This window comes from Aotus nancymaae, unplaced genomic scaffold (assembly GCF_030222135.1).
Source record: "Aotus nancymaae isolate 86718 unplaced genomic scaffold, 86718_ANA_hifiasm-v0.15.2.pri h1tg000011l, whole genome shotgun sequence".
NCBI classification, from domain to species: domain Eukaryota; kingdom Metazoa; phylum Chordata; class Mammalia; order Primates; family Aotidae; genus Aotus; species Aotus nancymaae.
In genome coordinates, this window is record NW_026988422.1 from 32317201 (window position 1) to 32341606 (window position 24406).

Here is a 24406-nt window from a genome sequence, read left to right on the forward strand (position 1 = left end):
TATTTGTTAATTAAGATGACTCTTAATCAATGATGCATTCTAGATCCCTTCCCAGGGTTGCAATTATTGCACTGGTGGCAGTAATCAGCTTTCTATAAGTTGTGCAGTTTGGGTTTAAAAATATCTCCAGGCTGACCCCTCCTTTCAGTAACAATGCATCCTCCAATGACTGCAAGGACTTGTGAAGAATCGGAACACACCTGTGACTGCTCAGATGACAATGAACTCAGATTGTTGGCTCCTTGTTCTGAAATCAGTCCTGCAGAAAATACAAATTAAGAGGTAAGCACAGGCACCAGGAATTAACCATCATTACCACCACCTCTGTAGGAAACCCTGGGGAAAACTAGAGTCTGTCTTGCACTAAACTGTGTGAAAAGGGGTGGGAGAAGATGGGAGTGGGGAGAGCAGGGGAAAGTAGGGAAGACTATGGTCTGGGGAGAGGGTGGCAGTGAGAGTGAAGAAAGCCGCCTTCTTCTTCTTTTTTTTTTTTTGAGACAGAGTCTCACTCTTGTTGCCCAGGCTGGAGTGCAATGGTTCGATCTCGGCTCACTGCAACCTCTGCCTCCGATGTTCAAGTGATTCTCCTGCCTCAGCCTCCCAAGTAGCTGGGATTACAGGCATGTGCCACCATGCCCGGCTAATTTTGTATTTTTAGTAGAGACAGGGTTTCTCCATGTTGGTCAGGCTGGTCTCGAACTCGCAACCTCAGGTGATCCACCTGCCTCGGCCTCCCAAAGTGCTGGGATTACAGGCGTGCGCCACCATGCCCAGCCCAGAAAGGTTTCTTAAAATTCTGCTTTCCCCTTTCTGCAGGTTTGCTTTGGAACAGTCGTTGCTTTTTGCTTCACGGTAAAACTAGTGGCAACATCCTAGACCTGTGGATGGTATCTATGGAGGCTGTGTCAAGTACCTCTAATACTTGCTTCTAACAACTGTGTAATAATTATTTTATCTGCTGCATCCTACTATACACTTTACCAATGCTATACACAGTTTGTCCCCAAATTCCTTGCCAGTATTCCTCCAAAAATTTTTTTTTTTTTAGACAGGGTCTCCCTCTGTTGCCCAGGATGGAGTACAGTGGCACAATTATGGCTCACTGTAGCTTCATGCCCCTGGACTCAAACGATCCTCCCACCTGAGCTTCCCAAGTAGCTGGGACTACAGGCATGCACTACCATGCCTGACTAATTTTTAAAACTTTATGTAGGCCGGGCACGGTGGCTCAAGCCTGTAATCCCAGCACTTTGGGAGGCCGAGGCGGGTGGATCACGAGGTCAAGAGATCGAGACCATCCTGGTCAACACGGTGAAACCCCGCCTCTATTAACACAAAAAATTAGCTGGGCATGGTGGCGCGTGCCTGTAATCCCAGCTACTCAGGAGGCTGAGGCAGGAGAATTGCCTGAACCCAGGAGGCGGAGGTTGCGGTGAGCCGAGATCGCGCCATTGCACTCCAGCCTGGGTAACGAGCGAAACTCCGTCTCAAAAAAAAAAAAAACAAAACAAAACACTTTTTGTAGAGATAGGGGTCTCACTATGTTGCCCAGACTGGTCTTGAACTACTCCTGGACTCAAGTGATCCTCCTGCGTTGGCCTCCCTAACTGCTGAGATTACAGTTGTGAGCCACCACACCCAGCTTTATCTCTTTTTCTGCTTAAATTAGCCAGTTAGTGTTTGCTTTTTGTAACTATTAATGCTGACCATTAGTGGAAACAAAACTGGAAGAAAAGTATTAGGAGGTTGTTAAAATAAACCAGACAAAAACACAGTGATGATGTGGGCAAGAACATTTGAGGTGTAAGAGTTGCTGGGCTAGGGATATATTTTGGACATAAAGAGGACAGGAAAGGGAGGAAAATAAAGTAATCAAATGTGATTTCTAGGTTTTGGCCACAGCAACTGTAATGAATCGTGGGTCATTTATTGAGATGGGAAAAAATAAAATGGAATTTTTTATTTTTACTTTTAGGATGGAAATGTAAAGTTCTGTTTTTGGGGTGGGTGTGGTGGTTCATGCCAGTAATCCTAGCAATTCGGAAGGTCAGGGTGGGTGGATCACCTGAGATCAGGAGTTCAAGACCAGCGTGGCCAACATGGTGAAATCCCATCTCTACCAAAAATACAAAAATTAGCTGGGCATGGTGGTGCACCAGTATTCCCAGCTACTCAGGAGGCTGAGACGGGAGAATTGCTTGAACCTGGGAGGCAGAGGTTGCAGTGAGCTGAGATCGTGCCACTGTACTCCAGCCTGGGTGACAGAGTGAGACTCCATGTCAAGAAAAAAAAAAAAAGTTCTGTTTTGGTCATGTTATGTTTCTGGAGACCCCTATAAGATACCCAAGTAGAGATGACATATGTGTCTGGAGTTCAGTACCGAAGTCTGGACCTGCAGACTTATAAAATCAGCAGCATAAGTATTTTTTTTTCTTTTTTTAGAAACTCGATGTTTATTTTCCATCAATCTTATTTCCATGTTGCTTAAGAGCCCACGAAAGAACAGCTTAAGACCATTCAGTGGTTGCTCCTACCCATTCAGTGGCCTGAGCAGTGGGAGCTGCAGACCAGTCTTCTGTGGCAGGCTGGGTGTTCCAGTCTTCAGTAGGGAACTGCTGGATAGGCACAGAGGGCACCTATATGCCTTCAGACCAGTCAGCAACCTCAGGCTGAGTAGCAGTGAACTCAGGAGCTGGAGCAATCCATTGGTCGTGTAATTCCTCCTTGGTCACAGCCTTTTCAGCAGCAGCCTGCTCTTCTTTTTCAATTCCTTCAGGATTTTTGTAGAAGTAGAGATCAGGCATGACCTCCCATGGGTGTTCACAAGAAATGGTGCCACGCATGTGCAGAACTTTCCGAGCCAGCATCCACCACATCAAACCCACTGAGTGAGCTCCCTTGTTGTTGCATGGGATGGCAATGTCCACATAGTGCAGAGGAGAATCTGTGTTGCAATGGTAGGCAAGTCAACACAAGACGCCTCCATGAGAGGCTGGTGGTCAGCCCTTGGGTCAGTAACCACAAGCAGCCGTGGCTCCCGGAAGGCTGCCTGGATCTGGTTGGTGAAGGTTCCAGGAGTGAAGTGGCCAGCAATTGGAGTGGCTCCAGTGGCAGCAGCAAACTTCAGCAAGGCCCTCTGGCCAGTATTCCTGGAGGATATAACACTGACATTAGTAGGGTTTTCAATGGCAACAATGGCACGAGCTGCCAGGAGAAGCTTCTCCCAGGTCCTCTTCAGATTTATGATGTAGATGCCAACACTTTTCCTTTTATAGATACACCGCTCCATCTGGAAGTCAAGGTTGGTGCCACCTAAATGGGTTTCTGCGGCCTGGCAGGAACTTAAGGACATCCTCCTCCTTCATTTGCAGGACATCAAGGGCTCTGAACATTGTGAAAGTTTCCCTTTAAGTTATGATGGGAATCTGAAAGAAAAGAGCAATCCAGAACAATGCCATATGGAGCCCTCGGCAGGTAGCGAGGAAAGGCAACAACGTAAATATTTAACATCATGGGCCTGGATGAGATCATTAGGGAAATAGCGTATATAAAAGAGAGGAGCAAGAAATGAGGCCAGAGGCAATTGATATTTAAATTGGGAAGACAAGGAGGATCCAACAAAGAAGACTAAGAAGTCGCCAATGAAGTACGAAGAAACCAGAAGAATGTGGAGTCTCTGATACCAGATGAAAGCATTCTTTCAAAAAGTGTGGTGAGGTCAAGCATATCACATGTCGCTGAGAGTTCAGATGAGAACAGAACATTTAATATGAAATACAGGGAAATGAAGGTAATTAATAAAAATATTTTTAGGGCAGTGGTGTGGAAAAAAGCTGGGGATTTATTTCCTTTGGCACTCCCTGCCCCCTACTTTCTCCTTTTTCCTCTCTGGAACTAAGATAAAATGAAGACTGCAGTTAGAATTGCCATGTTGGGTCATGAGTGACCTTGAGGATGGAAGTTTTGCCCTAAGAATGGCAGAGCAGGAAAACAGAAGGAGCCTGGGTCCCTGGTGACTATATGGAACTATATCTACCTCTGGACTTTTTTTTTTTTTTTTGAGACAGAGTCTCACTGTCACCAGGCACCAGGCTGGAGTGCAGTGGCACAACCTCGGCTCACTGCAACCTCTGCCTCCCAGGTTCAAGCAATTCTCCTGCCTCAGCCTCCTGAGTAGCTGGGACTACAGCGGCGCACCACCACGCCCAGCTAATTTTTTTGTATTTTTAGTAGAGACGGGGTTTCACCATGTTGGCCAGGATGGTCTCGATCTCTTTTTTTTTTTTTTTTTTTTTTTTTTTTTTTTTTTTGAGACGGAGTTTCGCTCTTGATACCCAGGCTGGAGCGCAATGGCGCGATCTCGGCTCACCGCAATCTCCGCCTCCTGGGTTCAGGCAATTCTCCTGCCTCAGCCTCCTGAGTAGCTGGGATTACAGGCACACGCCACCGTGCCCAGCTAATTTTTTGTATTAGTAGAGACGGGGTTTCACCATGTTGACCAGGATGGTCTCGATCTCTTGACCTGGTGATCCACCCGCCTCGGCCTCCCAAAGTGCTGGGATTACAGGCATGAGCCACCGCGCCTAGCAACTTCTTTCATATAGAAGAAAACAAAAACTATTTTATATATGCTGCTTAAATTTGGGTTTTCTGTTATATATTACTAGACCTAATTCCCACTGACATAGAAGGAGAGCAAATAAAAGAGGCAATGCCATGATAGAAAAAAAAAGGTGTTTTTTTTTTAAATTGACAGATTACATTGTATACGTACAAATCGATGTTTTAAAACCTATATATATAGTGGAATGGCTAAATCAAGCTAATTAACCTGGAATTTCTCACATAGTTGTCATTTTGTGGTGAGAACACTTGAAATTAACTCTCTTAAAATGTTTCAAGAATACAATGTATTGTTATCAACTGTAGTCACAATGCTGTACGATAGATATTTGAACTTATTTCTCCTAACTGAAATTTTGTATCCTTTGACCAACATCTCCCCAACCCCCTTTCTACCACAGCACTAGCCCTTGGTATCCGCCATTCTACTCTCTACTTCCATGAGTTTAATGTTTTTAGATTCCCCACATGCATGAGATCATGTGAGATTTGTCTTTCTGTGCCTGGCTTATTTAACTTAACATCATATCCTCCAGGTTCATCTATGTTTTTCAAATGACAGCATTTCCTTCTTTTTAATGGCTCGGTAGTATTCAACTGTATATATACACCACATTTTGTTTATCCATTAATCCATGGATAGCACTTGGTTTACTTCCATGTGAGTGGTACTACCATGAACACAGGTGCACACAAATATCTCTTTGATATCCTGATTTCAATTCTTTTGAAGTTATACCCAGAAGAGGAATTGCTGGATTCTATGGTAATTGTATTTTTACATTTCTGAGGGACCTTGATATGGTGTGGGTCTGTGTCCCCACCTAAATCTCATCTGGAATTGTAAACCTCAGGGTTGGAGGATGGGCCTGGGGAGGCGGTTGATCATGGGGGTGGATTTCCCCCTTGCAGTTCTTGTGATAGTGAGTTTTTGCGAGATCTGGTTGTTTAAAAGTGTGTAGCATGTCCTCCTTCACTTTCTTTCTCCTTCTCCAGTGTGCTTGCTTCCCCTTCACCTTCTACCATGATTGTAAGTTTCCTGAGGCTTCCCCAGCCATGCTTCCTGTACAACCTGCAGAACTGTGAGTCAACTAAACCTATTTTCTTTATAAATTACCCAGTCTCAGGTAGTTCTTTATAGCAGTGGGAGAAAGGACTAGTACAGACCCCCATATTCTTCTCCATAATGGCTGTATTTACATTTCCACCAACAGTGTGCAATGGTTATCTCTTCACAATCTCACCAACACTTACCTTTGTCTTTGATAACAGCCATTTTTTTTTTCTTTTTTTTTTTGAGACGGAGTTTCGCTCGTTACCCAGGCTGGAGTGCAATGGCGCGATCTCGGCTCACCGCAACCTCCTCCTCCTGGGTTCAGGCAATTCTCCTGCCTCAGCCTCCTGAGTAGCTGGGATTACAGGCACGTGCCACCATGCCCAGCTAATTTTTTGTATTAGTAGAGACGGGGTTTCACCATGTTGACCAGGATGGTCTCGATCTCTTGACCTCATGATCCACCCGCCTCGGCCTCCCAAAGTGCTGGGATTACAGGCTTGAGCCACCACGCCCGGCTGATAACAGCCATTTTAACAGGTGTGAGGTGATACCAATTTCTGTGGTTTTAATTTGCATTTCCCCACTGACTAATGGGATGTTGAGCATTTTTATTTTTTTTTTTTTGAGATGGAGTCTCGCTTTGTCGCCCAGCCTGGAGTGCAGTGGCACAATCTTGGCTCACTGCAACCTCCACCTCCCAGGTCCAAGAGATTCTCCTGCCTCAGCCTCCCGAGTAGGTGGGACTACAGGTGCATGCCACTATGCCCAGCTAATTTTTTGTATTTTTAATAGAGATGGGGTTTCACTGTGTTAGCCAGGATGGTCTCTATCTTCTGACCTCGTGATCCACATGCCTCAGCCTCCCAAAGTGCTGGGATTACAGGTGTGAGCCACCACATCTGGCCAGTGAGCATTTTTTCATATACCTGTTGACAATTTGTAGGTCTTCTTTTGAGAAATGTCTATTCAGGTCCTCTGCCTATTTTTCTCCTGTTTCCTAGGCTGGAGTGCAATGGTGCAATCTCAGCTCACTGCAACCTCCACCTCCTGGGTTCAAGCAATTCTCTTGCCTCAGCCTCCTGAGTAGCTGGGACTACAAGGGCGTGCCACTACACCTGGCTAAGTTTTGTGTTTTTAGTAGAGATGGAGTTTCACCATGTTGGCCAGGCTGGTCTTGAACCCTTGACTCCATTTCAGGTTTGATAATTTGTTAGAGCAGCTTCCAGAATCAGGGAAGCACTTACTTAATATTTACTGATTTATCAGAAAGAGTATTACAAAGTATACAGATGAACAGCCAGATGAAGAAGTACATAGAGCAAGGTATGGGGAAAGGAGCATGGAAGCTTCTTGTCTCCTGGGGCCACCCCACCCTTCAGTGTTCAGCAATCCTGAAGCACTCCAAGCACCATTCTTTTGGGTTTTTATGAAGGCTTCATTACATAGGTATGATTGATTCCTTGACCATTGGTGATCAATGCAACCTTCAGCTCTTCTCCCCTCATGGTGGTGGCAGAGGCAACGGCTGAAAGTTCTAACCCTCTAATCACATAGTTGGTTCCCCAGCATCCAGCCCCCAGTCACCAGATCTCATTAGCACATGAAAGACACTTATCACTTTGGAGATTCTGAGGGTTTATTTCTTAAGTCACCAGTATTCATCAATTCCTCTTGGTTCTTGTTATAATTCCCTATGCTTAGAGGTCATATGGAAAAATATCACATCTGATGTCTTTGGGATGGCTCTCTAGCAGACTCAAAACTTGCAGTTGGTTGGGAACTCACTGCCTCAGCTGAGTGACCATTCTTAATATTAGGTAGAAACCTGTCTTCAGGTTAGGTTCTACCTGTTGATAGCTATTCTGCTCTCTGGAGTCACATAGGTCTTTTTTTTTTTATGGAAGTCTCATGAGATCTGAGTTTGTTTTTTTTTTTTTCCATAGGTCTTTATATATGGTGATCATTTTCATTTCACCAAGTTTTCTCTTCAGGTTAAACAACCACTAGAACAATGTTTTTCAGTGTAGTTTCTTTTGCTTCAGGATCAACTAAACATCTTGTAAAATAAATAAATAAGTAAATAAAAATAAAAAAAGAGACAATTCCTGAGTTCAATTCCCTTAAAAATAAATCAACATCTCTGGGATGGAGCTCCAGAATTTGCATTTTAAATTAACTTACCAAGGGATTCCTCTGCCCCCTAATATTTTAGAACCATTATGGTCCCTAGACTTACTAAACTATGTAAACTTACATGCTCTAGTAAGTCTAGGGACCATACCACTCTTGCTCACCACTGTAATCCCCACACTTAGCACAATGCCTAGAATGTAGGGCTTGATAATTATAGATTGACTGACTGAATTAATGGGTGAATTCTGGCAACTGGTATTGATTATCTCTTGAGAATCAATCAATTGGTACTGATTATCTAATGTTTCCTTTACCTTAGGGCAATGATTCTCAAACTTTTTGGTTTCAGGACCATAAGGAGTTTACCATAGAAACTTCTAGAAAATACAAGACTATATATACAAGCACATGTTCTGTTAGCTCTTAGAGTGATGATGTTATCATGTCTTGTAGCCTGTGGAAAACTCCTCTGCATATTCAGAATGAAAGTAAAATAGGCAAAACAAAACAAAACAAACAAATAAATTTGGTATTAGGCAGGGCACCATGGCTCACACTTGTAATCCCAGCACTTTGGGAGACCAAGGCAGGCAGATCACTTGAGACCAGGAGCTCGAGACCAACCTGGCCGACAGAAAAATCCTGTCTCTACCAAAAAAATATGAAAATTAGCTGGGTGTGGTGGCACAAGCCTGTACTCCCAGCTGCTCAGGAGGCTGAGCCATGAGAATCACTTCAATCCGGGAGATGGAGGTTGCAGTGAGCTGAGATCGCACCACTGCACTTCAGCCTGAGCAACAGAGCAAGATTCTGAAAAAAAAAAAAAAAAAAAAAAAGAAAAAGAAAATCTTGGCATTATTATGAAAATAGTTTTGACCTTCTAGACTTCTTGAAAGGACTACACTTTGTGAACTACTGCCTGAGGGGATGTTTTGGCTGTAAAGGCAGTATAACATAGTGGTTAACAGCATGAATTCCAGAGTAAAGTCACCTGGCTACAAATTAGCTCTGTCACTTACTAACTATGTGACATTAGAAATCTGAGACATTACTCAACCTTCCTGTGCTTCATTTTTCTTATCTGTGAAACAAAGCTGGTAACAGTGCTTGTTTCTTAGGGGTACTGTGAAGACAAAATGAGTTAAAACACTAAAATGCTTAGGACAGTGCCAAATATATAATACTAAGCATAACAAAGGTCTATGTAAATATTGATATTAACAATGAGAGTATCTTTATTACTATTATATATACTACATGATTGTGCGTAACTGTTATTACCTAAGGTCCCTTCTGAAGGCCTTTTCATGAACACAAACCACACTTGCAGCTCACTTTTCCTGCAACCCAGTGGCCAGCCAAAATCAGAGGCCACAAATTTGGACAACAGCTTTCTTATTCCTTTTCTGAGTTATTTTTAAACTCCCTGGCTCTATGTCTTGCAAAAGCAACTTTTAGTCTGTATCTCCTATTATAATTTTGTGGTGTCCTCATTCTCTTCCATTTTTGAAAGATACTCCTCAGCTAGACATGGTGTTTGGCACCTGTAGAATCAGCTACTTGGAAGGCCTAAGTGGGAGGATCCAGGCAAGAGGAACTCTTGAGGCCAGGAGATCAAGGCTGCAGTGGACTATGATTTTGCCACTGGACTCCAGCCTGGGTGACAAAGGGGGACTCTGTCTTTAAAGCAAAAGATATTTCTCTCCTACAATAATAACATCTTTGACTCGGCTAGACAACTATGCAAGAAGTTTTTTTTTTTAACTTTCTTTTTTTTCCCCTAGCCCTTTGAACCACCATGCCTGGCCTATTTTTATTCTTTAGAGGCAGAGTCTCACCATGTTGCCCAGGCTGGCCTTCAACTCCTGGGCTCAAGTGATCTTCTCTCCTCAGACTCCTGAGTAGCTGGGGTTATATATGGACAACACCACACTTGGTCAGCATCTTATCGTTTTCTTTATTTTTTAGAGATGTTGTCAGGGGGAGGAGTTCTTACTGTGTTGCCCACACTCGTTTTGAACTACTGGCTCGATGGATCCTCCTGCCTTAGCCTCTCAAGTAGTTGAGATTACAGGTGTGAGCCATATGCCCAGCTCAGATTTTTAAAACATGTCTAAGCACATGTTTACTGGTCTCTCTGAACATCCTCCTCCTCACTCTTCATCCTTCATTTTAATAATTTCTAAATAGTTTAGTTATTTATCTTTAAAACTCTTTCAACTTTACCTCAACTAAAGTTTTCATTTAACCCCTAAGAAGAATTTTTGGGCTAGGCACAGTGGCTCACGTCTATAATCCCAGCACTTTTGGAGGCTGAAGCAGATGGATCACTTGAGGTCAGGAGTTCGACGTCAGCCTGGCCAACATGGTGAAAACCCATCTCTACTAAAAATACAAAAATTAGCCAGGTGCAGTGATGCACACCTGTAAACCCAGCTACTTGGGGGTTGAGACAGGAGGACTGCTTGAACCTGGGAGGTGGAGGTTGCAGTGAGTTGAGATTGTGCCACTGCACTCCAGCCTGGGCGACAGAGAGAGACTCTGTCTCAAAAGGAAAAAAAAAAAGAGAATTTTTGGGTCAATGTATTGATAAAATTGAGCTCAATATATATATATGAGAATATTTTTTAAAATATTTAAAACTCAGATTAATATATTAAAAAAATATTTAAAACTCGGCCGGGTGTGGTGGCTCACACCCGTAATTCCAGCAGTTTAGGAGGCTGAGGTGGGTTGAACACCTGAGGTCAGGAGTTCAAGACCATCCTGGCCAATATGATGAAACCTCACCTCTACTAAAAAAACAAAAATTAGCTAGGCGTGGTGGTGGGCACCTGTAATCCTAGCTACTTGGGAAGCTGAGGCAGGAGAATCGCTTGAACACAGGAGGAGGAGGTTGCAGTAAACCGACATTGTATCACTGAGCAACAAGAGCAAAACTCCATCCTAAAAAAACAAGAAAAACAAACAAACAAAACTATTTAAAACTCAGATTATGAAAGTAACATAGGGCCAGGTACAGTGGCTCATGCCTATAATCCCAGCACTTAGAGAGGCTGAGGTGGGTGGATTGCTTGAGTCCAGGAGTTTGAGACCAGACTGAGCAACATGGTGAAATCCCATCTCTACTAAAAATACAAAAAATTAGCTGGGCATGGTGGCGTATGCCTGTTGTCCCGGCTACCCATGAGACTGAGGTAGGAGAGTCACCTGAGCCCCGAAGTCAAGGCTGCAGTGAGCTATGATTGTGCCACTGTGCTCCAGAACCTGGGTGACTGAGTGATCCCTTGTTACACACACACACAAATAAAAGAAAATATAAAAATTAAAACGAAACAACAAAAAAGTAACATTCACTAGAAAAATTTTGAAAATATATTTTTTAAAAAGTAAATAAAATTCACCTATGATCACCCCTTTGAAACATAATCACTAGTAACATATTGGTATATATTCTTTCAGTAGGTTTTTTTCTATTCAGCATGTGTATTTTTGCAATAAAATTGGGATCATTCAAATATAGTATTTTGGTTTAATAATATACAAATATATGATGGCCACTTCCCCTATTTTATTAGATAAAATCTTAGTGGCCAAGATCAGGCCACTGCACTCCAGCCTGGGTAACAGAGTGAGACTCTGTCTCCAAATAAATAAATAAATAAGTAGAAAAAAATAAAAATTTTAACATTAAATCTCTTAATCTTTTATGTCTTGACAACCAGTGTTATGGCATAAAAAGACCTCATTTTTTCCTAGATTATATAAATATTTATCTATATTTTCTTCTCATATTTTTATGGTATTGATTTTTCCGTTTAATAATCTAGAGTTTACTTTGGTATATGTCATATGATAGAAATGTTACCTTACTTTGTTCGCAACTATTCAGTTGTTTCAACATCATTTATTTTTTAAAAATTAGACTACCATTTACTGATAGGAAATAGTCTCATTAAAATAAATTAAATCTTTGCATATACTTGAGCTTTTTCATGGACTCTCTGTTCTGTTCATTTATCTGTCTATTCTAGTGCTAATACCGTGTTGTTGTGATCTTAAAACATTTTTATAATGTACATTAATCGCCGAGAGATAAAGTCTATGACATACTCTTCTCATAAGAAGGTTTTGTTTGTTTTTGTTGTTATTGTTTATTTTCCAGATTCACTTTAGAATAACTATTGAGGACAAGGTAATAAATTTGAAGTAGCAGCTATGGAAATTGAGAGCCACTAATAGTGCATTATGGTGCACCTTTTAGGATCTAGTTGCAGTTAGAGATTGCAAATGTGTTGCAGCACCAGCAGCCATGTTTGAATGAATTTTTCCAGTGGCACCATTGTTATCAATGTTTAACCAGAGACTGGATGACTATCAGACTGTTGTTCTATGTTGAGTAGAATGCCTTCTAAGGTTCTGCCCTAGTCCATTTGTACTGCTATAACAAAGTATCTGAGACTGGGTAATCTATAATAAACAAGAGAAATTTATTTCTCACAGTCCTGGAGGCTATAAGGTCTAAGATCAAGGAGTCAGCAGGTGTGATATCTGGTGAGGGCCTGGTCTCTGCTTCCAGGATGGTGCCTTGCTGCCGCATCCTCTGGAGGGAAGGACTGCTGTGTCCTCAGGTGGCAGAAGAAACAGAAAGACAAAAAGGAACTGGCTAATTCTCTTTAGCCCTCCTATAAGGGCATTGATCTGAAAGGTTCTAAAGGGACCTAATCATCTCCTAAAGGCTTTACCTTTTCATATCATCACCTTGTGGTTTAAGTGCCAACATATGAATTTTGGAGGGAGACAAATATTCAAACCATAGTAGGTTCCTTCTGACTTAGTCTATATATTAATTCTGCAAACATTTATCAAATGTCTCCTATATGCCATTCACTTGGCTAAAATCTAGGTTAACAAAGATGAATGAAACACAGTTCCTATTTCAAAAGTCAACACATAATAATTTGAGTAAGATATCTGAAGTATAGACTGGGCCAGGCAGTGGTCATGCCTGTAATCCCAGCATTTTGGGAGGCTGAGGCAGATGGATCACCTGAGGTCAGGAGTTTGAGACCAGCCTGGCCAACATGGTGAAACCCTGTCTCTACTAAAAATACAAAAATTAGCCAGGCATGGTAGCACGCACCTGTAATCCCAGCTACTTAGGAGGCTGAGGCAGGAGAATCACTTGAACCTGGGAGACAAAGGTTGCGGTGATCTGAGATTGCGCCATTGGACTCCAGCCTGGGCAACAGAGTGAGACACTATCTAAATAAAAAAAAATTTTTTTTTTCTACTGTGTACAGAGTACTAAGGGAGCACTGAAGACCATAATCATGATGGTGATTGGAGAGGTCAAGGGAAGCTTCCCAAAGTGGGTGAGTAATGAGCAGAGGGAGTCCTGAAGGACAGGCGTAGGGCTAGGACTAGATACAATAGCTTAAATGAGGCATGGAAGTAAGAAATATGTATCCTGAAGTAAGAATTTTTGACTGTTATTTTGACATCATACGACTTTGACTTCCCACGAGTGGTTTTGTGGCAGGCCACGTCTCACTAATGCAGGCCTCTATCACAACTGTTTCAGTCCTGAGTGGTTTCGTTAAATATTAAAAACTAAAAAAAGCTGGTGGCCTTATACAAAGGCTGGAATGTAACAAAAGCCCATCAAGAGTTTTGCTTATGACTTTCTTGGGCCTTAAAGCATGACAAAATAATGAAGGAATTCTTAACGGGACCCATTTAGGATTAAACAAGTTTTATTGTGGGTCTGAAGAAACTCCGCAGGCCTCCATAAACAAGTTTTTTGGAAGTCCTAAAGAACTCCCCAAAAGTCTGTGATTTAGCAGGAAACAAGATAAGGGTAATCACCCCAAGACCTGGACCCATTTAGATTAAGTAAATTTACTGAGGCTTCAGAGGAAGGTCTTCAGGACTCAGACCTTAGTTATGGATTAAAATAAGTTAATCGCTTATGTCTTTAGATGAATGCACACTTACACACTGACATACAGCTTAGAAGGTATATAAGCTCTGGAAAACTCTGTAATTTTGAGTTGGTCTAGTGATAATTTCCAGGCCTTCTCCCTGTAACAGGTTACAGAAATAGAACTCTCTTCCTCCCTGGTTCATCTGCATCTCATTATTGGGCCACGAGAAATAGCAGCCCAACCCTCAGTTTGGTCCAGGAACAGTTTTTTCATTGACATCTCACAAACGTGTGCAACAAACAGCCCTGACCCTCACCTAGCCCATCACTGAGTCAGTGCTGTTATCATCATCATCCTTGGGATAATCAAAAAGAACAAGAAAAAAAAAAAAAAAAGGAGGGGGAGGGAGAGACTGAAATGCAAGGATGAGACGAAGGAGTGTTATACATATTAATTAATAATTTAGTCCTCGCTTCAGGAGTACATATGCTAAGATTGAAACAATACAGAGAAGATTAGCATGGGCTGTGAGCAAGGATGACATGCAAATTCTTGAAGCATTTCATATTTTGTGCAACACCAGAGATCATTTCACTAATTGCTGAGTGGCACTAAGGAAATGGTGTGAATCAAAGCAAAATGGGTGCCACACAGTATTCAATTGTGATTTTCACTACACAAGAAAAACAAATAGGCAGTGTTCACTGGCTCTGGCCTGAAGGAGTCAAAGCTGAAGATGGATCCCCTCACTTCAGGCTGTGGCAAATACCCAAGCCATGTCTTGGGACCTGCAGTGGCCCCTGAAGCCCAATTCGTATTCAAAGAACAAATATGACAAAGACTCAAGAGTCTTCTGTTAAGAAGAAAAACATTTTTTACATACAAACATGAAAATCAGAAAATCAGATAGTGTTCAGGCTTTTTGCATCTAAGAATGATAAGGACCTGGGCTGGAATCTGTAGTTGGCTACCATAGCTGTGTAAATGTCAATAGAGGCCAGAGAGTGGTGACATTTGAGGACCAGTTCCAGGAAAAGACAAATATTTTGAAACTTAAATCAGAAATGGCTGATAGAGAAAATGTCAACAGATTCATGAGGAGCAAAAATAATACAATGATGGTAAAAATTGCATTCCTTTAAAACCTTCTAATGAACTGACCAATTCAACTATAGTTAGTAACTGTCACAAGTAAATTTGAGGATAATAAACTCTGAAGTTGTTACCAACTGAAGATGACCCCCAACATCAATGTATGGCATTAATATAAGACATTTCACCTTAACAATAATAGTAAACAGAAACAAATAATTGAAGAAAAACAAAAGCAAGAGGCTGACATACCCAAGAAGTCTGAGATGGAATCTTGTGGCCAAATTGTTCAGTCTAAGATTAATTCATGTAGAAAACCTCTACAAGTCAAAGATGAGAGTTTTGCAACAACAAAGAAATTTTCAATTACTATTCCAAAAGCCACAGAGCCTCAGCCTATAAACATCAGCAGTGGAACAGTGAAAATTAATAGAGCCTCAAATATGACTGCCACTGTTACCCACATGATGGGTGAGTTCAGTCGCTTGACCAGTGACAGTCCAATGACCACAACCAAGGAAAATTTAACAAGGGGATTTCATTACTTGCAACAAGTAAGGAGAATACTGGGGATAATTCCCAAAGCAGTTCTTCCTAGAACAAAGCTGAAAACAGGGCTTGTATTGAGCTGCTTAGCTGAGTCATCGTATGCAGAGGTAAAGTCATCGATCATGCTTCTTCATACATCACATGTATAGACATTGACAAATAAACTCCTCCTTGGGTGGGATTTTTTTGTATGGTAATGTGGGGAGTTTGCCAAATTAATCTCCAATTCAGAGGGCATCTCTGGATCCAATGAGTTTTGTTTTGTTTGTTCCTGGAATTTTTGAAACAAAATTCAAGGTGCAACAGTTGTAAGTGTGTACTTGTTCACAGTGTGTGCAAGGACCCTGGGTTGCACTAAATGTAACTTGGGGTAAACCAAATGTAATGCTCACTAACTTTGTGTGATCTTTTATTAGAAATCATCTAATAATACCCAGGACACTGTGAAAGAAGGCATCAGTAGAACTTCAGCCTTGTTTATAATCAAGAAAAGGTCTCATAAAAAAGAATTATTACAATCAAAAACAGTTTTATCTAGTGTCAAAACCAGATCTTCTCAGGACATAGAAAAGAAGGCACAATCAAGAAGCATAGCATCTGATCTATTGGACAAAAGGTTGCCAAAATAAAGAAAGTTTTAAAAAGGAAAAAAAAAAAAAAGGAGCATAGAATGTGAAATTGTAGCCAGGCCTGCTTCATCTTATTTTTTTTTAATTTTTTTTTTAGAGACAGGGTCTCATTACATTGTCCAGGCTGGTCTTGAACTCCCGGCCTCAATGGATCCTCCTACCTCAGCCTCCCAAAGTCATGGGATTACAGGTGTGACCCACCGCCCCCAACTCCTGCTTCATCTTCTAATGCCAAACTGATAGAAAAATCAAAACCTATTGACCAGTGAAGACATACTATAGCAAAACCAACTGCTGATAGTAGATCAACTCAATCCAAAGAAAATTCAGAAGAGAGAAAAGCTCATCTGAATGAGTGGAAAGCTGGCAAAGAAACAGTGCTGAAAAGGCCTCCTAACTCAATAGTTACCTAGTGTGAGTCTTAAGGACAAAATGAAAAACCATTTGAGTCCTTTTGGACTACCATGGCAGAAAATGAACAAAAACTATTTACTGAAAAGGCAAGCAACACATTTTCTGAATGCCTAAACCTAATTAATGAGGGATGCCCAGAAGAAGAAATATTTGTCACACTGAACAATCTGATTAAAAATATTCCAGATGCCAAAAATCTTATAAAATACTGAATATGTCTTACACACACTGAACCAAGTCCTATTGAATATCCTCTTGCAATCTATGAGAAGACCATTCTGTCAGGGGCTCAGCCTATTGAAGAGATGCGACACATAATTGTAGATATTCTTTTTTTTTTTTTTTTCCTGAGACGGAGTTTCGCTCTTGTTACCCAGGCTGGAGTGCAATGGCGCGATCTCGGCTCACCGCAACCTCCGCCTCCTGGGCTCAGGCAATTCTCCTGCCTCAGCCTCCCGAGTAGCTGGGATTACAGGCACGCGCCACCATGCCCAGCTAATTTTTTTTGTATTAGTAGAGACGGGGTTTCACCATGTTGACCAGGATGGTCTCGATCTCTTGACCTCGTGATCCACCCGCCTCGGCCTCCCAAAGTGCTGGGATTACAGGCGTGAGCCACCGCGCCCGGCAATTGTAGATATTCTAACAATAAAGAGTTAAGAAAATGTCAGTTTTGGAGAAAATACTGAGGAGGCTTGTGCAACCAAGGAACAAGTCCAAGAGGTCAACGCTGAAGACACAACTGTTAATCTAGAGTCAGGAAAACCAGAAATCGGGAATAGACATATTTTTTTTTTATGCTTCCACAGACACGGAAGGGAAAAAACATCATGGAAATGTGCTATTTCAAGATTCTGAAAAACAGCAGATGACAAAACAAAAGATTCAACCTATAATATTAAAATCTCCAATACAGAAACTAGGGCAAGTTGCTTAATTAATATAATGTATTTACTATGCCATATTTGCAAAGTGTAAAAAAAAAAAGAAGGTGCAATTTGATTAAACAAACATTTAAAGAGCTCAAGTTTTCAACACCAGTGATATGTTCTCAATGTCAACATAAAACTTTAACATTGCCAGGTATGTAGAAAGATCATTGGTGTCCTTGCGTGTCTCCACTGGAAGAGTTAACAGAGTTGGGAAGTGATACTGATGCCGCTGTATGCTGTCCTAACGTAGTACTATGCTGAACATACTCTGAGACTGAAATAACAGATGAAATAGAAAGCTCTGGTAATGAAAAAAATATAAATGCCACTTCCCTCAAACTGTTATCACCAAATTGTGAAATGCAAAAGAGGGGACATGGGAGATGATGCTGGAAGAGTGGGCAGGAGCCAAATCACAGAGGTCCATGCACCATTTAAAAAGTCTTGGACTTAATCTTGTGGGTGATGCGGAAGACTGAAGAGCTTTTAAGCAGGAAAGCAGCATGATTCAACCGCCAAGGAGAAAGGAGGAAATGCTCAAACCTGTCTTTCTGAGCTGGGGGCTGGGTTTTATAAACACAGGGTAATGAGGTTTGATCTGATTGCATTTTGCAATGCGATCATGCCAGGAGGCATGATATGACTGGATCCTGCCATGAGGTGATGCTAGAGCTCATCTGATTGGATTCTGGATCCTGCTATGCGGTGTCTGCTTCTCAATTCAGTCTCCCCCACCCTTCTTGGTCTGAGCATTCAGGTTTCCCGTGTGGTAGCACATGTGTTCATCTGTACATGCTCAGGTTACATGACTTTCAACCTGGGGTCCATGGCAACTGAGAAATAACTCACAACTTTGTTACATAAAAGTTGAACCAGATTGGCCTGATGTGGTTGCAATAACGCAAGACAGAAAATTCAGGAAAGAGGAGTAGGGGGCAAAAGCTAGGGCAGGAATTCAGATTTTGGATGTGCTATTTGGTTACGATAGGTCTTTGTAGGTCTTTTTAAATACAAGGAGCTTGAGAGATTTGACATTAAGTTATTAAAACCTTTCTTATCATATCCTTTAAAGGCATTGTTTTTCAAAGAAAGAAGTAATTTTGCATCCCAGCAGACATCTGGCAACGTGTAGAGATATTTTTGGTTGTCACAACTGGAGGGAGGGGTGCTACCGACATCAAGTAGGCAGGGCCCAAGGTTGCTGCTTAGCATTCTACAATGTGCCCAACAGTCTTCCATAAAAAAAGAATTATCTGGCCCAAATATCAACAGTGCCAGGACTGATACACTTGGTTCTGGGGACTAGAGGAATACCAGCATCTTACTTTATAATTTTGCCCAGGGCCAGACATTGGAGAGTATGGATGGGTCAATTAAAAAACATCACCACCACTGAATAGCGAATGAATGGAATCTGAGTGTTGGCAGAAAAATCAAAAGGTATCTAACTCAACCACTCAGCTGATATTTGAATATCTGCTTCAATAACCTGTCAGTGCATGAGAAAGTTCATTACACAAAACACCTCTAATATATCCACAGGTTGAGAGCCTAACTTTAAAGAATCTCATCTTTTGTAAGGTGTTCAGTTTCTATTTTTCAGTCTAAAATTGGCCTCTCTATAACAAGTAACCACTGGACCCAGTTTCACTTCTTAGGTTGGCAAAGAACAATTTCTTTTCATCATAATTATCTTTGCGATTCACAAAAGAATAAATTCTGTTTCTCCTGTGCTATGATTTTAGCTTTACATAAAGAATAAGAGTGGGCTGGGCACGGTGGTTCACGCCCATAATCCCAACAATTTGGGAGGCTGAGGCGGGTGGATCGCTTAAGTTCAGGAGTTGGAGACCAGCCTGGGAAACATGGTGAAACCTCTTCTCTACAAAAAATACAAAAATTAGCCAGATGTAGTGGCATACATCTCTAGTTCTAGCTACTTGGGAAGCTGAAGTGTGAAGACGGCTTGAGCCCAGGACGCAGGGGTTGTGGTGAGCCAAGATCATGCCACTGCACTCCAGTCTGGGTGACAGAGCCAGGCCCTGGTCTTAAAAAAAAAAAAAAAAGGAATAAGAGTAAGTGAGCACATAGCATTTTCTTTCTTTTTTTTTTTTTTGAGACAGAGTCTTGCTCAGGCTGGAGTGCAGTGGCCCGATTCCAGCTCACTGCAACTTCTGTTTTCCGGTTTCAAGCAATTCTCCTGCCTCAGCCTCCTGAGTAGCTGGGACTACAGGCACACCCCACCACGCCCAGCTAATTTTTTATATTTTTAGTAGAGACAGGGTTTTACCATGTTGGCCACAATGGTCTTGATCTCTCAATATTGTGATCTGCCCACCCTGGCCTCCCAAAGTGCTGGGATTACAGGTGTGAGCCACGGTGCCCGGCCAGCATTTTCTTTATACATAAAGAGAGGAGCACATAAAGAGGCAAAGCAAATAAATTTTATCTTGGAAGTTTGGACTTGGGTAAAAACATTTTAAAGAAAACTTTACAATGGCAAAGGAAAACTGTCAAGAATCAACAAAGAAAATTCATTAACTCTGGACAGAACTTAGGAAAAGCTTCTGATAAGAAAAATGAACCAAAGATTCAGATGCTAAGAGGAACGAAGAAAAACAGGGAACACAAAATATAAGTAAGTCAGGAAAAATAAAAATAGGCAAACGAGAACAAACATAAAAGAAACAAGATGATAGTAAATGGCATCTGAATTTTAAGAAGCAATACACGCCAGCTTAATAGCAATTTACCTGTAAGTATGGCTCTCTCTGGCCTGAGGCCCTAGGAAATTATATGAGGAGGCCTTTCCTTCTGAATTATTATAATGGGGACATCAGGTTAAAGCAAACACCAAAAGCAGTCTTATTTCACCTCCTCCTCCTTCCCTTTCTCCTTCCCTTCCTCTTCCTTTTTTTTTTTTTTTTGAGAAGGCTGGGATTAGGGGTTATGGGAACTGGGTGGAGTCAGAGGAGTGGGCTAACAACTAGGGGAAAGTTGTACAAATTTGTATTAGCAATGAGAAGGTTTTTAACCATATATATATAACATGTATATACATAGATATTTGTGTCTATATATATACATATATATATACACACACATACACACGTTATCACAATGAAAAAAATAGCAACTAAAAACATTTTCCTGCCTTCTCTCTTCCTGCTCAGTCACGAGCAGCAGCAACCCAGGTCAGGGCAGTCTCTCACATTCCCAGTTCCCTGGAGATGGACCTCTGATCACTGTAGTACATAGATCCTGTCATATTTATAGGAAACACAGTGACTCAGCGACCACACCACTGCCATTGTTCCGCTCAGTCGATCAATCAAACGTCAAATTTGAGGCAGCACTGGCTGGGCCCACCAGGATGAAGGGTGTGGACACAGAGCAACACACCCTTCTGTTTTCTTGTCTAGGCCCATTTTGTGTGGGTTTAGAATCTAGAAACCTGATGGGAGAGTCTTCATTTCTTACTTAAATTAAGAGCATCACAGCCCCCGTTGGCAAGTGGCAAGAGAATGCATTCTTCAGGCCAAGCAGGTGAGGTCAGCTCCAATTACTCCTGGGCAGTTGGGTTCACTGAATTTGGTGGTTCCTGGCCAGGACTGCATAACAGACACAGAGGCCCAAGGGGGTGCAGACAACTGGGAGGGGCTCTCTGCCTCCTGCCTCATTGTGAGGCCCAGGTTTCCCGCCAGGTGGAGTGTGCTGCTACCCTCAGGGACCCACTGCAGAGGAGGAACTTTGGAAGCACCCCACACCGAGGAGAGGAGAGTCTTCCCCAACTAAGCCACTGCCCAACGCCATTACCTGAGGAAAGGTGCTTTGTGAGACCTTGACCTGGACAGCCAAGAGACCACGAGATGGCAGCAGAGGACACAGCCACAGACACGAAACCTGAGCCATCTTGCCAAAAAGCAGATTCAGAAACCGAAGAGTTCATTTGTGAAATATCGTCAGTTGTCCATAATCATGTGTTAAAAGCCAGAATAAATGACAGAATTTCAAAGAAATGAGGGTCCAATTTATTTGCATGGCTAATCTCCCAACCACCAATGCGCCACAGCTGCATATGAAGCCACATATCATGAACTGAATTTCTCTAATGTTTAAAAGAAGAGATAGGGGTCATGGCCTTTGAACACTGACGTCAGCGGAAACCTTGTCAGTTTCTTCTTTCTGTGAAGTTCCCATTCAAGTAAAATGAGTGACCTCCACAGAGGCTGCCAAACTGATGAAGAAAGAAGCAGATACAGTGGTTGCTGGGAATCACGCAGCAAAGCAAAACACTGTCACGGAGCAGCCTGGGACTCTTGGCAATAGGCAGTGTGGAGGGGGAATAATGAGGAACACAGGACAAGTCTCAAACAGTCTTTGCTTGCAGCTGGCAGAGGATAATGCACAGGAAAGCGGCATTAGTGGCACTGGAACTAAATCCCAAATCTGACTTCTCATCTAATGCGCCTTCCATTGTTACATATTTCCACCTCCCCCGCTCCTCAGTTGTGACTAACAAATATGTCTCCAGACATTGCAAAATATCCTCTGAGAAACAAAATGACCCTTCTCTCAGAACCAGTGCCCTAGAGGCTATGATGAAAAGTTTTATCAGGAAGGTTTTAAGAATTTAATGTTTAATTTAAGACTCTTGGACTTTGCAAGATCTACGTGAACTGTATCACATATCCAAAACCTGAATTGCTACTGTTTGTCTAATGCAGACTGATGATTGAAGGACTATAGCTGAATCTGGCTCTTGATTTTTAAGAAATTATCATTTAAACCACTTCTACAGGCAATTTATTTTCAACACCTGAAGTGGTTTATAGTTTTAAAGTACTTTTCCTTGTGTGATTTTATTTTAGCCTTGATACTCTAGTAAGGTAGAGAGAAAAATATTATTACTATAAACTCCAAGTGAACAAAAGGTAGTTCAGAAAGGTTTGACTTGCCCAAGCAACAGAATTAGAATCTAGGTTTCCTGATTCCCACTCCTATTATTTTTTTGAGGAAAAATTTCTAGTAAGAACTTCACTTAGGGGTTCATGAAACCAAACCAAAAAAGTAGGTATGGGCATAACTGCTGGAACAGATAAATTTCAACTGCTAAGCTGTTCAAAAATCATCACAAATGATTAACTCTGTTTCTTTCTCTTTTTTTTTCCCCTAGAGACAGAGTCTTGCTTTGTCTCCCAGGCTGGAGTGCAGTGGTGTGATCTTGGCTCACTGCAACCTTCGCCTCCCAGGTTCAAGCAATTCTCCTGTCTCATGCTCCCAAGTAACTGGGATTACAGGCACCCACCACCAAGCTCTCCAATTTTCTTTTTTTTTTTTAATAGAGACAGCCACCATGTTGGCCAGGCTGGTCTCGAACTCCTGACCTCAGGTGATCCACCCACCTCGGCCTCCCAAAGTGCTGGGATTATAGGCATGAACCGCCGCGCCTGGCCAACTATGTTTCTTTTAATGAAGTATTTCTGCTTCCCCTCTCCTTGCAGGCATTGCCTTTCTGGCTTTCCTTAAGTTGGGTGTGGCTATATGACTTGGTTAGGCCACTGAATGAGTGGAAGTGACATGAATGTATCCCTTCAGGGCAGCATTTAAGAGTCTAAGAACAGTTCTTCAAGCTTACTTCACATTCTGACCAGGCATAACCTTAACCCTCCTAGTGACAGGGCAGGATCTCAAAATGGTGGCGCTCCATGAACTTGGGTACCTGAAACACTTGCAATGAGCAGAACCCCTTGCCAGCCTACTTTGGAAACGTAGTATGAGAAATAAACCTGTGTGGTTTTAAGCCACTGTGGTTTTGGCATTTACCACAGCCTAGCCTAATCTGACTGATGCAGGTTAATTTCCATCGCCATCAAACTTGTCTAGGAACTAGAATGCAATATCTAATCTGATCAAATCACTAAACCTGGAAAACAGAGCAAATTGTTAATTTTCTTCCCTCAGCTTCCTCATCTACCACCTTCTGACTTTCAAGAAAATTATTGTTTTCTCAGCCCTGCACACGAGCTCTCCATTACACTGGCAATTAGACTGGGGGAAGAGGAAGAAATGCAGAAGGCCTAGATCTTTTCTCCATTCCAGAGCCTGATCCCAGAACTGTCCCCACCCACTAGTACTCACACTTAACCTTGTCATAGGAAGATTATTACCACTCTTCCAAGGTGTCACAGAGGAGCTGCAGCAGGCGCCACTGCAACGCCAAGGCAAGGCAGCCAGGCTGCGCTCTGTACTCACTGGTGCCTGGGCCTGTCTAGGCCAGGAAAAGCAGCATTCTCTAGGGAAAGAAGCCTTCTCAAGTGGGAACAAAAATGAGAATGAGGCGAACAGCCATCCCGGGCACTATGTGAATTTGGGGTGAGTTCTGTTGGTACTCCAGCTCTGGTCAATTTCTAGTTTCTAGCGGCTAGTAAGCTGCCCAGTTGCTGCTGCTACTGGGACTCCCCGTTCTCCTGGGCTTTTCCCAAGCTCACGCGAGCCTGTTATCTTTGCACACTTGCAAAGGTCACAAACGGTGGGGGTTGAACGCAGCCAGAACTTCAGCAACCCGATCGCAGCGGGATCAAAGGTCGGCGGGTCCGACCAGACGCCGAGCCTGCGCAGTCCCGCTCCCGCGTTGGAGAGAAAGGGTGGCGACAGCGCGAGCGTGCTCGCAAGAGGCGGGAAAGCGGTAGGGAGAGACACGGGTCGCAGCGTCACTCCCTCTGCCTACCCTATCTATCCGCCTGCCCAGCGAGCCTGTTCCTCCTTCGGCGCCCAGGCCCCAGGGGAGGGGACGAGAAACGCCCTGCGTTTCTGACTCATCATCTCCAACCCCTTTCTCGCGCGCGCTCCAAGTCTCAGGACTTCGGACCTGCTCCCTCCTGCGAGGGGGTGCGGCGACAGCATCTGGGAAGCCTCAGCTCTGCCAAGCGCCAACTCCGAGGCCTCGCCAGTCTGTGAAGCTGCCAGCGCAGGGCTGGCGACCCAGAGCCATTTATCAATTGCCGTGGCTGGGGGAGCGGCACGCCAGTGCAGGACCGCCCGCCCAGC

At 42.6% G+C, this 24406-nt stretch overlaps 1 non-coding gene and 2 pseudogenes across 1 annotated transcript; 2 read left to right on the top strand and 1 right to left on the bottom strand.

Moving 5' to 3' along the window:
• Positions 1–2507: 2507 nt before the first annotated feature.
• On the bottom strand, positions 2508–3430 carry LOC105726601 (small ribosomal subunit protein uS2-like; annotated as a pseudogene).
• Positions 3431–6969: 3539 nt separating this feature from the next.
• LOC135274202 (cytoskeleton-associated protein 2-like) lies at positions 6970–24316 on the top strand (annotated as a pseudogene).
• LOC135274363 (U6 spliceosomal RNA) lies at positions 14206–14312 on the top strand. Its single transcript, XR_010342206.1, has one exon. It is a non-coding gene; the product is annotated as a U6 spliceosomal RNA (small nuclear RNA).
• Positions 24317–24406: the final 90 nt, after the last annotated feature.